The following is a 17,375-nucleotide window of genomic DNA, read 5'->3' as shown; positions in this document are numbered from 1 at the left end:
GTGAAAGTTGGATACTCTCCAAGGATACCTCAAGAACTGGCTGTGCAATTTCAGAATAGAAGTTGGGAATCAAGAAACTACGTAAAAGAAAATTGTATCTCTTGCTAAACAGAGACAGAAGGAGGCTCTGGTAAATGCACATCATTCAGCTTAATTCTGATTCCCAGAAGCAGCACTGGACAAACAAACATCCAATTTGTAAGTGCTTCAAAGACAACAAATATACAAGTAATAGCCACTGTAGATTTGTCATACACTAATAATGTGCATTGATGGTTTTGATACCGTCTTACATAAGATTTTCATTACTAAGCTAGGTGGATAATACCTAGAAAAAACTGAGGGTGAGCACAAGTCTGGTGCGGAGCTCAGCAGCTGTCAGTGAGGTGCTGCCCAAAGGACCATATGGATCAGTCTCAGTTTCAGAGGAAACTTTCTGGGACCATGGACCCATCAGCATTTTCACCCACAACTTGGGTGAATAAAGGATTTGTGCAAATTTCACAGAGGGGGAGGAGCTACTGAAGGAAGGGAGCTGGACTTAGCTGGGCAGATTCTGAAAATGCCCTGAAATTTTGAATTCAGTTCAACAAAAGCAAAGCCCTACATCCAGGTAGATGCTACCAGCTGCACGAACAGATGGGGCATGAGCCTGAGTATGCAGCAGACCTGCAAAACAGTCTGTGGGGTGTCGGAGGACCGAGCAGAATGAGTAGCGTGCTACCCAGGAAGGCTGCAGGGAAGCAGGGCCACAGCTGGGAGAGGAGGGTGGTGGGAATGGGTTGGACCAATATCCCACCCCACTGCACACCCCAGCCTGCCCCAAGTGTGGGAAAGGGCTTGGGCCCTGTCAAGGTGCTTCCCTGCTAATCAAAGAATGTCCTGAGTTGGAAGGGACCCACAAGGATCATTGAGTCCAGCTCCTGTCCCTGCATATGACAACCCCAAAATTCACACCATGTGTCCAAGGGCATTGTCCAATCGCTCCTTGAATACTGTTGTCTTGAATACTCTTCCAGAAATCAGGTGTTACTAATGTTCTTTGCTATTACTCATTAAATAAAACAAACAAACACAACCAAACAACACCCAAACCACACACTCAGAGCACAGAAAACACAGAATCTCTCTGTTCAGTAGCTTAAAATGCACAATAGAAAAGTGCCTGTATGTATCTGTTCACCGTATCCTTCTCATGCCTATCCTATCTCCTCCAAAAGCCTTGGGATAAGAACTGGTGGAAGCAATAATCGCCAAAGTATTTTCTTTTTATTGAGCCTGTGATAACCTGAATTCAGCTCCAGGCACCTCTCCTGCCCTACCAAGTGGGTATTACCAAGATACCAGCAAGGGCTGGTGGCAGCTCTTTGATCTCTTTGCCAGCTGATGCGGGAGCAATTTCAAAGGGGCCGGTGTTTGTGCTCCCTCTGCACGTTGCACCCCTGGGAGCTCCAGGGGATCCCCCTGCTCCGATCCGGGCTGTAGGAGGATGCACCAGCTCTCCCACCCCTGCTCCAGCCGGCGTGGGGGAGCCACCTCCCCTCTCTGCTCTGGTGTGGGGACGAGCGGGTTCACAGCTGTGGGTGACCTGAGCAGGTTTGCTCCTGGACACACTGAAAAATCAGAGGGGCAAATTTCAAGGTGACAGTTCAAATTTCAGTTCAAGGTGACACTGAGCCAAAAGCTGTTGTGGGACATATAGGAACTAATTTAGATAATTGACAGGTGCCATTGACAAAACAATGGAGGAAAAAATGGTTTACATGCATCCTGCTCTAACAGATATTAAGACTTCAACCTTTTATTTCCAGCTGATTTTTAAGAGACACACAAGTAATTTTAACCCTAGCAAGAGACTACTGAACAGTGTCCTTCAATTGATTTTAACTATCATAAACACTGTCAGTGTTTTCCAAGTTTCATTACTCAGATGCAGCTAGCAAAGCCTGCTCTGCAAAAAAATCAGGCTGCACAAAGTGAAAATTAATTCATGATCACTGTCAAGAACTTGCATATATCAAAGGAGGAAGAAAATGTTTCTTGTAAACTTTCCTTTGCCTAGCATTTAAACATTGTTCCTTTCTGTTCTTCTGCAAAGAACATTTTAATGGGACTCTGTAGGTGAAAAATGCATTAAAAGCAATTATTTCTGTAATTACGATCTTTCTTCTCCTGACCTCAGAAAACACAATCCTGCACTCACTGTTAGCAAATTATTCCTGGGATAAATGCCTGTGTAAATGGGGTCAAATATGTGAGACATCTAAGATCAGTGGATAGCAGGAAAGTAGAGCGATCAGAGGCAACGTGCGTTTTTCCTCGCAGAGGAATTGCGCGGAGGCTGAGCTCGCAGCATTTCTCACCGCTGCTGCTCTGAGCGATCTCACACAATCACGGTGTCTCTGGCACTGAACAGCCAATGTTGAGGCTACCTGATTGCAGCAGTATGTCGAGCTGCTTCCAAACTGCATTATTTATGACTACAAACAAGTGCATACAAGCAACTGAGGCTCACGTTCCCACCTACAATGGTACCTGGCACTTAGTCAAAAAATCCTGGCAATGGCCTTTGTGTCACGAGACAGATGATGAACCTCACCCCAGATTTGCTGTGAAAGCTGCAGATTTCCAGCTATCAGACGCAACATGCGTTTTTCCTTGCAGAGGAATTGTGCGGAGGCCGAGCTTGCAGCATTTCTCACCGCTGCTGCTCTAAGTACTCTCATATAAAAAAAACCAATTTCAGCCCAGCTTTTAAGTATGACTAGATTAATATTTGTGTCAGCTGGTTGCCGAATTAGGATTCGGGATTCATTCTCTAAACTGTCCTGTGCTGCTGGGAAAGGGCTCCTCAACACCCCTGATGGAAATCAGCCAGTCGAGTTATAATGAAGGCTCAAAGCAGGACTTCTCAGAAACCTACTCTTTTTCTGCCTTTGCATCGGAAAGTGAGGAAGTGTAATCATGTTTATTTTACTTCAATCACTGGCAGGATGGGTCTCGATGATGCTCGGCCATCCTGTCCTGAGTGCTGGTGGCTGCACCCCTGCTGCCTGCAGCTGCAGAAAGCTGGGGAGCGCCAGAGCTTGTGCAGCTCCTCAATGCACCCCTGAGCGTGTCGGCGCAGACGTGGCTCTGGCTTGGCCCACTCACCTGGCGCTGTCACAGCGGCACCATCACGCCTGACATGAGTGTTGCAGGGCTGTTGGAAGGATACAGCTGCTCAGATGCTCAGACCTAGAGGTCACCATGAACCATCTCCATGACAGCTGCTATTTTTAATCACTTTAACCATTGCAACTAATTCAACAAGAGGGCCGAAAGTACCTGTTAGCTGTGCCTGTTCCATGGTGCTCACCTGGGAATCTGGGGATAGAAACCAACTTTTTTTCCCCATGATAAAAATGGATGTCAGGCACCCAGCTGCCTTAAGTGGCTTGGGGAATCTCTTCCTACATCTTTTGCATAAGACAAACGGTGTTTCTAGACCTTTTTGTCTGCAAGGCAAATACAGGGTACTCTGAAAAATGTGCTGTTGACCCTCTGAGTCTGCAGATGGCCAGAAGCACCAGCCTGGAAGGAGTGTCCACCAGCCTAAGGGGGTGTCCACCAGCCTGGGGCTGTGTCTACCACATTCACCTGGATGGGACACTAAGTGTTAAGTCTGTCCATGTTGTAAAGAGCTGAGCTGAGAGGGCTGGAAAGATTGTCCTGATTCTTTCTTGGAGGTAAGAGTATTAAACTGTCTCTAATGTGCTGGAGTAGACAATATTGAATGCCCTGGGGAGAATTACAGCCTATCACGCACGAGGAATCAGAGAACATGCAGGGAAAGAGACATTCTGAGTCTCTATTTTTGACTTAAACTGAGGGCAGACAATTGAAAACAGCATGTGCAGCAGGGTTTATCTATAGGTATGACAGCTACCTGTGAGCAGATTTATACCAGTAAGCGTGTCAGCTTGACACGACACAGTTACAGCAATCTCCTCTCCATGTAGCCAAGAGAAACTGCAAAGGAAATGATCTGCCTCCACAGATAGCCTTGTTGTAAGCATCTCTTGACAGGAATTAAGTTGAACTTCTTCAGAGGAAAACTCCTGCTCAGGAGAAACGAGCTCCCAGCAGTGCCTGCCCTGCCTCCGGGCAAATCATCTGCTGCTCTCAGGCAGGAGGGAATTAGGTGACCCAAGTTGCAGTTTCTGGGTCAAATCAGCAGTGAAGCTTTTTCCCAGATGGGGTTAAGGGAGTTTGCCTGTGATATGAAATGCGTATTTGAGATCAGAGTCAAAAAGTCCCTCACTTACTTAATCTACTTAATCCATTTCTTTTATCCTTGGTGCCTCTTCTGGCTCTCAGCAAGGACAGAAGCTATCTGGCATGCTGGATACCGGAGCTGGAGAGGGCATTATCAGCAACATCGGGTTGGCCTCACTCCTGGAAAGCTTGAAAGGAACTATTATTTTATTTCTGGTTACACTTTCAATGCTTCTTGCATCCAAATATTTTTTTTCCCTCTCCTTGCCTGGCAGTGCATGGTGAGCATCCTTTCCCCAGGCCCCTTTTATACATTGAAATTGGTTTTAAAAGCAGGCACCTTGCCAGTTATTTTTCTCCTGTTTTCTTGGAAAAGGATCAGACATATTTATTGTCCTGGTATTCGTAACCATGGCAAAATATCTTACCTTATCTTCTCTGATGCTTATGTGGTAACATGGCTATTTTCTACTGGAAGTATATCACATTGCCTCCCAATGCTTCTAAGTCTATTAACATTTTTATAGGCCCCTTTCTTGCAGCTATATTGGAGTCAAACTATACAATACACTCAACAGATCTTGGGCTTTGTGTTTTGTAATGACACAAATCCTGTGCTTACATGATCAGGGCTGGAAATCAGTATTTTTACTTGGTGTATATAGAAGAGATGGGAGGAGTAACATTCTCCTGCCCCAGAAATGTGAATGCCCCTGAGCATAATGCTGAATCTCTGAGGCCCATCCACTGCAGAGAAAGGCATAGTATTTTCTACAAAACTGTACCAATCAAAAAGCAGAGCTTTTGGGGTCTGAAAAATAACACCAAAGCATAGAAACATAGGAAAGTGCAGGTACAAGGAATCTGAGTGAAAGAATGGGTAAGTTAAAGTATCATAGGGGGAAAACTAAGCTCATAAGAAAAAGAGGAAACATTCTAGATACACTATCAGGCGACAAGGGCTAAATGGAAATATATTGGAGGAATATTGTGAACTTCTGCCTCCTGTATTAAGCAATTATCTCCTATTAAGGTCTTAAACACAGCATATTTTCTTGCTTAAATTTGGGACCTCACTCAATTTCAATTGATTACACACAACTAAATCAATTTAGGATATTTTTAAAGATGGCCTGAAAGGGAAAGAAGCCATACCACTTCTGCTTTATTAGCAAGTAAGCATCTTTTTGAATGTCACACACAAGCATGTAAGACTTCCTGTTGCTTTTGTTATTTTTAATACTTTGTTGTCCCTTGGAAATTTCTAATTGATTTTCACAAGCCATTTGTGTACTCTTTAGGTGTGTGCACGTATAATCAGATCATGAAAGTAATTTTCCTGCAAGACTGGAGACTGAACAAGTTGGTAATACAAAGAGAATGACACCTGAACAACTGGGAGAGGCAGAAGTTTTTAGTTAAACTGTTTTAAAAGGTTTGACTTTGTTTTCAGTGCTCACTACCCCAGCTTCCCGCAGTGCTCTGGGAATGGCGCTGCCTGCCAGGCAGAGGTAGAGCCCAGGGAGCTGTGCTATCGCATGGTCCAGCATTGAAGGCAAAGCCAGGGTCTCATTTTGTCCTGGGCCCTTCACCCTGCAACACAACCCACACCCCACGCACCTGCAGGGACAGTTCAAGCCTCTTACAACCCGCATTATTGGGATGGCAGGTTTAGGAGTTGCTATTTCTAAACTAAAATTTGGGATGAAAGAGAATGACACAGGCTGTCTCAACAGGAATGAAAGATCCGGAGCTGACAGAGATCAACCACAGTCTGCATGTGTAAATACCCACATCTGAGCTGGCCTTCCTTTATAGTCACCAGAGAGAAACAGGCACAGCCTGTGTGAAAACTCACTTCATCCTAATGAAGCTGCAGAAATAGCCCAGCTAAGTTGCACTCTGTAAGAGCCCATTTCTTGCTCTTCCCTAGAAAAGAAGATCAGGGTGATGGGCTCATCAATAGATATTTGCACCACAGACACGTAACGTTAAAGCAGATGAATCCTTTGATTCCACCATGGCTGGCATCAGTTCTGACACCTCCTGCCTCTATGTGTATTTTTTCCTGTCTTCAAAAGTATCATATGACTTACAAGATAAGCTTGTTCAGGAAAAGAACAAACAAAATTGATCAAAAATGAACCACATCCTCTTGATATAGCAAATAGACCCAGACAAAATGAAATGAGATTAAAACCTGTCAATATTTAATGGACTTGTAAATGGATAATTTTGGCATAGTTGTGCAAATTTGCAGCCTGTCTACTGCCATGGAGTCCAGAAGCGGCCTCTTGTCCCTGTTATTAGCAGTCATTGATTTCCACGATGCTGCAGACATGCAAATTGCTTTCCAATCAAATAGATGGATGCTTGGAGGGTTGCAGGGTCCAGAAAACCTGTTGGCTGCCCTGAAAATTGAGGCCGCTCAAGTAGGAGCTGAAGCAGGCTCCCAGTCGCAGTGTTCAGAGCTCTCCCGGCAGCTCCCTTCCTCTGGAGGTTTGAGCCTAATGAACACTCAGACTGGTATTAATGATCTCTTAAAAGTGTTCATGCTCTGAACATTCCAGCAAACAACTTTCCTTTAAAGAGGCAGTAACTCAATGCACCAGAATATCCTATTCATACAAGCTCTCTTCTACATTTTCATTTTCCTCTACTGTTCATTGGCTTTTGCCTTTGTCCAGAAGGACGTCAGTTAAGAGCTTTGGGACCTGTGGCTCTCCAGTGGCTCTGGGTGCTTTTCTTCCTGCACACTGGGCTGTTGGTGAGACTAGTCTGACATGGTGGAATTGAAAGCTGAGAGACAGGACAAAATATGCAGTATGTGATTCAAGCTCTTTAGAAAACAGCTTATCAGTTATCACTGAGAGGACATGGTCTGTGCTCCTTGGTCCATTACAGTCAGAAGGAAACTTTACAGGGCTTTAGGATCACAGAAAAGAGAACCCAAACCAACTCAATCAGTAATTTAAAGACAGGCTTGAGAGATGAAGGAAAAGTCATGTTGCCCATGGCTGACCACAAGCATGAAAATTGTGTTCACAGTTGACTGGTGGCACACAGGCAGGACAGGAATAGATCATTTGGTGCAACACTTGGAGCCTGGCAGGATCCGGGACCAAAAATTGCAGCGTGCAAAAAGAAGTCAAAGTTTGATGGAGTCCTCCCACCAGAAGAGCCCTGTGCTCAGTGTCACCAGCAGCCGATGGGGCCCAAAGGATCATTGCCCCTCCCGCTGCAGGGCTGTGTACCGCGGCGAGAAGGGAGCAAGGAGGCATCACCCTGCCGGGGACAGCGGGGCTCCCTGGCTGCAGACAAACGCTGGGCAGCACTTTGGGAACAGTAAGCTGCAAAGATTTATTATCTAGCCTGTAAGGCCCATTTTCGGTTATCAGTTTTAATCTGCACAGGGGTTGCATTGTGCTCTTTCACCATATCACTCTGTTCTTTGGGGAGAAGGCTCAGAGAAGCACCTGATTTATCTTCCCTCTGGCACTTATTGCTTTGTGCCTACTGATGCATACCCTTCTTTGTCTTAGCTAAAGCCTAATAGGTCCAACCTTCTTGGTCCCTTCACACAGCAGTCCCAAGACATTACTAACGAGAACAAATTATATTTTGGCATTAAAGCTTTTGAATCCAGGGGGAGGCCTAAGGTACAATAGTCTAGAAGACATGTATTATCAATTTGTGCAATGACATTAAAATAAGACTCTAGTGACTGGAAACTGATACTGGATAAATTTAAGTTAGCAGGAGAATAAGGGCTTTCAGCAGAGTAATTAATCAGTAAAATGGCTGGGTTGGGACGATGGAACATTCTGTGTCCATTGAAGATCAGATGTCCCCTTCTGGAGGGGTGAAATACTTGAATTTCTTTACTAGTCTCTAAATCTATGTGAGAATTCTCCTTTACTGGAATTTTTTTTTTCCCCAGCAGCTTTGCATACTTCAGGAATGATTTCTTCTAGTTGAAACAGCAATTAGCACAGGGAAGTCGACAGGGAAGTACTAGGATGTGGGCCACACTAAGAGGAAGCTAGAGCTGGTAGCTTGGGTTTCAGTAACAGCAAGGGCTTTAGGGAGTCTGTGATGTCTGTAGACACACATGGATTGGGAAGCTGCTGTTGAAGGTCCATCTGCATGGCCAGATGCTAATGGACATGTGAACCTGCTTGCTCTGTGTGCTGCCAAACTTTGGCAGTGCTGGCCCAGGAGCCAGCCCAGGGCAGAGGGGTAGATAAGAGACCTGAGGGATTTGTGCCCCACCTGCTCAGAGGATATGTGTTTGCCAGCATCCCTGGAGAGCTTGCCCAGTATTTGATGTTCTCATGATGGAGAAGCTGTGAGGGACACAGGGAAACGAGCCCACCACGACAGTAGCTGGGCATGACCCAGCCCCAGACTGGTGCCCTTCCCTCACTGCAGTTTGAGGGAAACTGCACAGAGCAGACCCAGACTTTCAATTAATACTCAGTTACTACTGACAGGTTAGACATAACTCTGCTGGGAACAGCTGCAGCAAAAGCACAGGGTCACCACACTGGTTGACTCTAGCGGCTCTTTCCAGTCCTTTTTTTCACAACTTCTAGTGTAATGGAACATGGCTGGTTCTTTCACTACCTCACACATGTGCCACCAAGAGACTATGCTGCTTGTACACGGACTGGATTGAGCCCACATTGCCAGCATCCCTCTGTCCTGCTCCCCTCCTTCTCCCTTAGCCCCCAGTTTGTGGAGATTTTTACCCTCCTAACTGCAAACACCCTAATTCAGCCACAAACCAGTGCAGCTCAGGACTTGCAGGCAAGCTTTGATTCGCTCAGTCAGCTCCTGGTCCTGCTCTGGCACAGGCACAGGCGCAGGCTGCCACCACCGTACATGTGCAAGCAGGAACCAGCTGCTGATGGACTCCTGTCTGCAGGAGGCAGACTTAGGGTGGAACAGTGGGATCTGGCATCACACTCAACCACATCCCCTGCACATGCCAGAGCAGCAGCATTGCCCCTTTCCAGACGGGCACAAGACCTATGCCCAAAGTCTCATCTGTGCTCTGTTTGCTTGGTGGTGTCTCTGGCAGGGAAGGTGCTCTGGAGGAGAAGGCACATGAACCTTTACCAGATCTGGGCAATGGATGTTTCTCACACACTCCACCAAAGGAGTCCTCCTCAAGCCAAAGGATCTGCTTTGTGTTAAGCACAGAGAGGAAAGCAGAACAGCAAATGGCTCCACTTGCTGTCAGAGGGAGACGGATCGATATTTGGAAAGCTCTGGCTCTGAACTGAAAATAGATAAAACATCAAGTATCAAGATTTCAGGAAGCCAAGGCATGTTCAGAAAGAGTGATGGAGCACCTCTTTTTCATGCGAAGATTTTTAATCAGCCTTCTGAAAAATGCAGTGTACATCAGCCCTCACCTGCTGAGGTTGTCCTAGGAGTCACCGTTAGGAGAAGTCCTCTGACCTATGTACAAGACAAATGCAGATGGTAAAGTCTCTTTTTCTCTTAAAAGCTACATTAACATCTCTTACAGCAACTCCTGGCAGACAATACTATGGGAAAAGGCACCCTCCTCCAGCCAGGGCATTGGCAAACATATGCCGGGAGCTACTGTCAGTACAGTCATCTCTGCAGCTGAAGCTGGGGAAGGGCTCATGTCGCCACACAGACACCGCTCCCCACAGCAGCCAAGCAGAACAATATGTCCTTTTAGTGCCAAATACCATCAGTGAAAAAATATAACTTCCAAGTCCTTCCTGGCTGTCAGCGAGATTAAACCTGGCCTGGCCCATGAGGCTCAGCAAATGAGCCAAGAACCAGCTGCCACTCAAAATATATGGTGATGGCCAAAAGCAGCACAATGAAGTGCGGCATCTCACCTGAAATCTTTCTGCTCCTGCCTGACTTGTGGCTCTCCAGACAGAGCTGTGAGCTCTCACACCTCCAGCGAGTCATTGGAAGTTCAACATGGTTTATCACCATCCATCTATTGTCTATTGCGGTACTTATAACCAAGGGGAAGGCCTATTCTTCTCTGACAGTAAATCTACACCACGGAACAGAAGAAAAATCTTGTTTTGATTTGTAATCTGACTAAAACTGACAAGGAGGGAACAGAAAGGCAAAAGAACCAAAGGCCATTTTTATAGCATTTTTAAAAAAAGAAACAGCAAAGCCAAAGTAAGGCAGCCGAAATGTTTGAAGTGTTGCTGCTAGAGCAGTTCCCTCTCAGTCTTTTTCCAAAGTCACTTTCTAAATAACTAATGCAACTATCACCTCTGCAACCAGGCCAAAACCACTTGGATGCTTGCTTGCAAGCATTCAGGATTCACAAGAAAAGAGGAGCAGTGCATCTGAAATTCAGTTTCAAAACACTTAAAATAATCTAGCTCACTCTAGTCATTCACTGTTTCTAGCGAAGCCTGGCGAACAAGGCAGTAAGGTGCAACTGGCCCCAACATATCCGCTACATCTCATCTCATCTCCATCATCTGGGTGTATGAGCAATTGCACTTTTCAACATCTGTGCACCCCCAACTTGCTATCTTGACATGTTTTTCATCCCAGTTAAAACTCCAAAGCATACATAATACCAAATGTGAGTTTTACCTTACAAGATGGAAAAAGTAATCCTGAATTTCTAACTGTGGCATTCACTGGATGAAATGCACAGTTTTAGTGTAGTAGATAGGACAGGCATGATATTTGAATCTGGTCTTTGAAGCCAAGAAGCTGGTCTCTCTAAGTCAGGGGTGTCAAACCCATTCTCACCAGGAGCCACATCAACCTTGCAATTGCCTTCAAAGGGCTGAAATTAATTTTAGGACTGTATGAATGTAACTACTCCTACATTTATACAGTCCTAAAATTACATTCGGCCCTTTGAAGAGACTGCGAGGCTGATGTGGCCCCCAGTGAAAATGAGTCTGACACCCCTGCTCTAAGTGCTCAGATTACCCAGTGCTTAGTGTTCGCCCTGTGACAGGGACTGCAAGAACCTGGGACCCACCAGAACTCCACGATTTCCAGATGTGACACACAGATACAGAGACACGCTGAAACCACTTGGATTTCCCAGCTGCAGGCAAAGAAGCGTTGATTGCTCCTGTGCTTCTCCCTGAATGCGTGCAGCTGGAGCCTGCTCCAGAAAGCTGTGATGTTGTTATTTCAAAGCCAACCCCAGGCCTCATGCACAACATGGTGGTGTCAGAGGTGCATTCGGTGGGCTCAGCTGCCCCTGAAGAGCTGGCCATGGAAGGGAGCTCCCACGACTGTACCCCACTAGGATTTCTTAAATTTGGCTGATGTATGTGGAGCGATCTCGATGTATTACCCTGTCCAGTGCTCCTCCTCACTTCCTTAGTCACTGCCCAGCAAAGCAATTTGCTCAAGAGCAAGGAGGAGAATTTGGGAGCAGATACTTTCCCCAGTCTGGAAACAGGTGATGCTGCCATTATGGCACACGCAGGGGATGCGGTTGTGTGATACTGAACCCCACTGCTCCACCCTAAATCTGCCTCCTGCAGCAGGAGGACAAGGGACCAGGAGTGCTGCAGTACAGATGGGACCTCAGCTACTCTAGCTGTCCTGCAGCCCACAGCAGGGAGGAACCTGTGTGAGCAGCTGTGGTCTCCAGATATTTATCCATCCCCACAGACACTGACAACTCCTGGAAAGTGGGAGGCACTGACACTATGAAAGATCCCAGTTATTTCTTGGATGGTAATCCAGGAGCCACCCTCAGTGGTACCACATCATTGTCCTGAAGCAAATCCTTTTCTACAGCAGCATGGCCCGGTGTACCCAGCAGGGAACACTGAGTTGAATGCACCAAGAGACTCCTTCTGAGGACTTACACGAGGCCACTCCTATCCTGGTACTCACCTCCACAGGCTCCATTGCCTAATCGCCTGGATTACAGCTGGTCCAATCTCCTGCTCAAGTTACATCAGGTTTCTCAGGGTCACATCCTGTTGAGTTGTGAATGTCTCCAAGAGACGGATCCGTTTTTCAAAGGAGATCTTCTCACCTCTAGGTAAAACGTGTAAGGTTTGAATTGGCCTGGAGCATGGACCCTGATTGAGATGTCTGTGGTCAGGGCAGTGCTGATTTACAAATGAGCTCTGAGTCACATCAGCAAGACCTGTACTGCTCTACACTGCCAACTCACTTCCACACTTGGGATCCTCTGAGGCTGGCCAGATAGTTTCCTCTGGTTGAAATATTTTTAACCCACCCAAGCAGCACTAGAAAGGGAGATCCCACCTCAGAACAAGGGACTTTTACTGTGAATGAACAGATAAAGGAGAATCAAGAGACAGCAGAGCTGTAAGCTGAAATAGGACATGAGAGCAAGAGGAAGAACAAGAGGGACATGTACAAGAAATGAAGGTAACACGAACTGTGAATGAAGAGGACACTCAAAGGACATTTATTTTAACAACTATTTTGGTAGCTGTGGAAGTTGTATGGACAAGACAGACTTCTTTCATGCAGAAACCTTTCACATAGTCGCCTGAACCAGTCTTTGTCCTTGTACCTCCAAATGGAAAGGGCTCTGCCTCCTCACACCAGGGAGAGTGGTGCCATGGAGGTGTAGACCCAAGTGGAACTGGCAGCGGTGCTTCCTCCAGTGCTTCTCTGAGGGTGACGCGGAAACTTTGGGACACAAAGAGCAGCCACAGACATGCAAGGGAACTGGTCGTTATCAATAACATCTTCACAGACATGTCCCATCCCTGAGCCCTGCTCTGCCCCATTGCTCTTTTCTCCCAAATGGGGAGGTCAGCAAGAGCCTAGTGAGATACGGAGCCGATGTGTGCTGCGTGAGGGCATGGAGCCTCGCAGCTGCCCACAGTAGACAACGACAAGTCCAAGTTTAAGAGCAGATGCTTCACAGCTTCTTTGGGTGAAAAATCAAACAGAGCAGACTAAATACATTACACTGATTAAGAAATGCAATATCCAGAGAAGAACAAGACAGTATTTTCTTTGGGGGACATTAGCTGCTGCCCAGGTGAAAAATAAAGTTTTCCCAACTGATCTGTCCTGGCTAATGTCCTTGCACATGTACTTTGGAATCAATTAAACAAAGTCATTGTCTTGGGTTTGTATCTGCTCAGTTATCTCACACCCTCCAAGGCTCTTCGTATTTAAGTTCAGTTATTAAAAGGATGAACAAAAAATACACTTAGTAATTGAAAGGAAGACTAATGTTGCTTTCCCAGCACTTGGAAACATGGGACGCTGTCTTGCATTCAGCTAGACAAGAGCTAACACTTGTCATGTAACTGTAGTTGTAGGAGGCTTTGTTCTGGACGTCTCTGGCCAGGAGGTTGCTGTGGCTGCCTTCAAATTCATCACTGTCCAATGTGATCCATGGCGTTGCTGGCACAGACCAGGATGCAGCCCCTCAGTTCTGAGCTTCTTGGTGCTGCAATTGCTGACAGCTGTGTCAGGATGGCGACTGCTGGTGCCAGTAACATCTGCCACCGCTTGTGCTTCTTAAAAATGGAACAGCAGGACCCAAAAGTACGGCAGGGATAGCGACCAGAGCTTGGAAGTGAAACAGCACCATCAGGAACAGGGCAAAGAGCTTGTTGATGCATCCAAGTCTATTTAACACTTCTGGATGAATGGCAATGCAGTGTGCTGCGAGCCAACAAATGTTATATTGCAGAGATTTTCGGTTCATAGGGTTTAGTGCTTCTCTCTAATGTGCTGGAAATCCCACCGGACTTGCCACAAACACTAAGGGACAAATTAGCAGTGGAGGTCTCCTTTCCGACTGAAATCGAAATGAGTTTAAGTGCTGCCACCTGAACTCCTCCAAATGTTACAAAACCAGACTCAGCCCTGGCAAATCACCCCTGTGGGTGAAGAGCAGAAGGACGTCACTGCTTGCAGTTCCATCGCAGGTCTGTGAAGATGTCGAGCTCACCTTTCCCCTCTCCTGCTGCCCAAACTGCTGGGCTATCAGCCCGGGAGAGCCCCCAGTCCCCACCAGCTGCCCCGGCAGCACGAGGGTCCTCCAGGCTCACTCCTGGGTGCTTGGGGGTGGTCTCCTCTCCGTGGCACTGGAGACCCATCCTCAGCCTGAGCCATCTACCCCCAGCCCCCTGCCCTCATGTAATCTGTTGTTCATGTGATGCGCTTTGCCTTTTGGTCTTTGTTTTTTCTTGTGCAGGCTCTTCCCCATTAGTGATTTTTTTTTGGCTGCTTAGTAGAGGAGTCCTTTGTTTATATACTAAAATTTTCTTCAGCCTGTTTGTTTGGCATCCAAATGTTTAATCAGTGATTGTGTTTGAGGGTAATCTGTATTATTGTTATCTACTTAATCAGATGAAAGAAGGCTTTTTTTTTTCTTTTTAATTTATTCTTAATTAAGAAAATGCCTAGATTTGTAGCACAAGAGGAGCGCAGCCTTGTACCTCCTAGGCAGGAGTAAGCAATGCTGCCAGGTGAAATGTCTTGTACAAACTCTTCCTTTCAGATCTGGTTAAAAAAGATAAGTAGCACTGACATGATCACTGTGGTAAATGCCAACTGTTGACTTGTTGAACCTTCTGCCAACCTCGGACAACTAAAAATGCACTTATCTGAACAGCTTATCTCCATTTATTTTTATAGATAAACAGATAAACTATATATATGTCATTAATAGACAGAGACTTCCTTTCTTTGAGGCTAGTATGGATTTCAGCAAAGCATTAATATGCTGAAAGAGAAAAAAAACCCTCAAAATATGAAAGATATGGTTAATTGAAACTGAAAATCCTCTTGAGTAGTTCTCTGCTCTTCCCAAGCCACCTGCTTCTTAGCTGGGCATCTCCTGTCCACGCAGCAGGAACACAGCCCCAGCTAGACACCAGGCACCAGGAGAAGGATCCAGCCTTAGACCAGCTTTCCCACCACTGATTTTAGGTCAGCAACAACTGTTGTATTTATATTGTCTCAATTTTTCTTCATTTAACATTCTCTTCACAGCTTTCCATGGCATTGCTATTCCTTTTGTGAACTAGGGCTCTGCTCTATTCCTTTCCCTGTCACTAGAAAGGATTAGACGCTAATATCCCTGCAGCCCCCTCTCCCCTGACGGACACCCCCGTAGCTGCTTGCTGTCCTGCAGACTGGGGCCGTTGGGTGATGCCATCACCAGCCCTGGTCTCTGCGGGACCCGGTGTCACCAGAACTGAAGTGCCCACCAGCCACCACGGTGGTGGGGCTGCACCACTCTCCTTGTGCTGCGCTTGTTCTTCTGTCTGTTGGTCTCCCACATCCCTGCCACAGCACCCACCACCACATGCACCACCACCACCGCCTGCTGACCACACACCCACCCGACCCCAGCCCACCACTGCCCCAGCAGCCGTTCCCACCCAACGCCTGTCTGCTGGCTGCGGGGCTGCCTTCCCGTCTGGGGAGGAAGTCACGGGAGTATTTGGGTCACTTTGGAGGTGTGACTGTGTTTGCAAGTCCCCTCACCCTCCTTTAAGCCTGAGATGGATGCTCACGCTCCCAGAAGTGCCAGCACCTCTGTTCTGTCCTGCTTCTTCCACTAGAGCCCATGACAACAGCCGAAGCCCTCCCAGGCAGCCTTCCTGGCATTGCAGCCAACACTTGTCTTGATAAGTGATTTTCATCAGCTTCACAGAGCACTCTTATGGCATTACTTCAAGTGTCAAGTGCTTCTACTGAATTTAAACACTGAGGACTTCCTTGGAGAGGCCCCTTGCAGGCCAGGGTCCTCTGTGCAATCACTCCCAGATCCTCCAGTGACAATTGGATGTCAGTTGAGGCTCCAGGCAGAGATTCCTGTCACAGGCAGTGAACAGCACTGCTGCTGCTTCCAAAATGCCTTGTAGTGCCTCACCTGGGGTGTGCAGCTTTGAGGTCTTGTCACTTGGCATACGTTACCTTCGCTCTTCCCACCCCACCTCTTGTTCCAGGATCACAGGAATCACCGTTCATGCCTTCTTCACTACAAGGTGCTTGGGCATCCAGCCACTTGCTGCAAACGCCAGCGGTGCTGCTGCAAATGGACCTGAGGCTCTCTCAGCTCTGGTGGGATCTTCTGCAGGATGAGGACCAGGCCTGCCTGGACAGATTGCTCAACTCATTGCATCTTCTGGCTCCCCTTAGCCAGAGGAGACAAACGAGGGCTGGTTAAGGGTGGAAGCATCTTCTGTGGACACAGGGCTTCTCGTCTCAGAGCTCAAAGGGGTTGAAGTTGGGCCAGCAAACTTTGCTGGTGGTGAACACCTGCCCTTATTGTGGTGAGCGGTGAGTAAGGGTTTCCATGTGCTGCATGGCTCTCAGGGTGCATGGCCAGGCAGAGATGGAGGAATGGAACTGGAAGGCTGAAGGAAAGGGAACATTTTGCACCACGCTGGTGTGAATTCAAAAGGCCTTTAGGTGGCAGAGACAATATAAATACAACACTGGTGGCAGCCAACTGTTGGTGTCACTGGAGGTGCAGTGTAACTCTGTACCTGCACACCTTTCCTGGTGAGCAGGGGCAGTTCACATGGAAAAGAAGGGTCTACAATGTACGCTGTTGTCTCTCATTTTTCAGGGGACAGTGCATAGCAGCATGTGCCGAGCCTTCCTGAAGATGGTGGTGCAGAGCGTCTTTCAATGGTGCTTCGACATGTCCCATCATTTCAGTTTTGAGGCAGACATTTGGGGCCCCATGAATCCCTGTTCCTGCACTGTTGAAGTCTGGAGCTGTCCCCAGGTCTATGAACAGTCCGAGGAGCCTTCCGGTGCTGCCCAAACTGCTGCACAGACCAGCCTGGGCATCAGTCTCCCTTCAGTCTGGCATGGACATGCTCATGGGAGAAGAACTGAGAAATATCACACTGGCCAAGAGTTCTCTCAAGAGCTGGGTTTAACCTGCCTTGGTGCCTGTGCTGGTCCCAGAACCTGTTTTGGCAGCCCCAGAGCTTGCCAGCGTTTGCCACCACAGCACAGTGCAGTGCGGGTCCAGAGCACCATAACTCCTACCCAGACAGATGCAAACAAGTTTCTCTTCCTCCCTGTAAACAACTGTCAGTAAAATTTATATTGTCCACCTACCCCAGGCATGGCTATGCACCACTGAACAGGTCCAGGAG

Source organism: Caloenas nicobarica, chromosome 1 (assembly GCF_036013445.1).
Source record: "Caloenas nicobarica isolate bCalNic1 chromosome 1, bCalNic1.hap1, whole genome shotgun sequence".
Lineage (NCBI taxonomy): Eukaryota > Metazoa > Chordata > Aves > Columbiformes > Columbidae > Caloenas > Caloenas nicobarica.
Note: the sequence above shows the minus strand (reverse complement) of the source record.